This window comes from Halyomorpha halys, unplaced genomic scaffold, assembly GCF_000696795.3.
Source record: "Halyomorpha halys isolate HHAL.00 unplaced genomic scaffold, Hhal_1.1 Scaffold19.1, whole genome shotgun sequence".
NCBI classification, from domain to species: domain Eukaryota; kingdom Metazoa; phylum Arthropoda; class Insecta; order Hemiptera; family Pentatomidae; genus Halyomorpha; species Halyomorpha halys.
This window is the reverse complement of record NW_027115129.1, coordinates 130,758-131,924: the sequence shown is the minus strand read 5'-3', so window position 1 is coordinate 131,924 and position 1,167 is coordinate 130,758. Positions and strand designations below refer to the sequence as shown.

General features: G+C 33.2%; 1 long non-coding RNA gene across 1 annotated transcript in view; it reads left to right on the top strand.

Annotated features, from left to right (window-relative positions):
• Positions 1-709: 709 nt before the first annotated feature.
• LOC106681081 (uncharacterized) overlaps positions 710-1,167 on the top strand; it is a 103,467-nt gene continuing 103,009 nt past the window's right edge. The window contains exon 1 of the long non-coding RNA XR_002945198.2: positions 710-767. This is a non-coding gene — a long non-coding RNA (uncharacterized lncRNA). The remainder of the gene's footprint in view (positions 768-1,167) is intronic.

Below are 1,167 nucleotides of genomic sequence, written 5' to 3'. Positions count from 1 at the left end.
TTATTAATTTACAATTTTGTTTGAAGTTTTGAATTGTTATTCTTCGAGAATTGGATGGGCAGTAGGTGCTAAAAGATACGCGATTTGAAGGTTGGAAGAGTATTGGAGCAACGAATGAAGGAGGAAATAGAATTCTATAGGGAAGAGCAACGGATAAGGAAATGGTACAAGATCCCTTGAGGAGATCAAATGTAGTCATTTCGCCCCGATTTCGATTACATTAATGAAAACTATGTATAATTACTAGTCAAAATTGATGAGTCTGCCAAGTATAGGTAGGGGAAATATAAAATGGCGGCTGTTTCAAACGTTAAAAATTATTAATTTTTATTCGGAGCTCTATATCTTTACTAGAATAGAATGAATATTTTTATAATTATTATTATATATCAACATAAAAGTAAGACAAATAATAAGTTAATAAGATTGCAAAAAAAGTAATTATAAAAAAAATTCTCTAACAGATGATAAATATTAAGGTATATTCTAATAATAAAAATAATGTCTAAAGTGTTTTGAGATTTAATTTGAATGCAATTTATTTTATTTAAAGAATATTATTATTATACGAGAGATTTTTCTAATTCAAGAGATATCCCGGGACCACCTGGAGGGAACGTCGGGAAGATCGGGAAGAGGGACGCGGCGAAGATGAAAGGGATGGAGAGCGCATGCGCCCCGCCGTGCCGCTTCTACTCCAGCGCCAGTCCTCTCCAGTCGGCTCTGTCGTGCCCGTCGCAGAGGTTCGAGTCCAGTCTATCAAAGTGGTAAGTCGTATACAATAATATACTCACATCTCACATCATCTTCCCTATAATTATATATCTATTGAATTTTATTTCCAACTAGAACCGATTGATTCCGACATACCTAATGAAACCTCTCTCGTTGGCTATAAAAGTTACCGCAATAACTTCAACAGATATATACAAATATAAACAAATAATAACTTAATTCTATTTTGAAATGCAGTGGAGACACGGCACACTCCGCCCTCGAGCACATGCCAATTTACTACACTTACGTCTCCTTCATTCATTCAATTGAATGACAGGCGTGAATTGGTAATTTGAAAAGGAAAAACAGCAAATTATTAATTTACCTAATTATTATTAACTAAAACAGTATTTTAATATTAGTAGATAATATTTTGAATGAAATTTATAA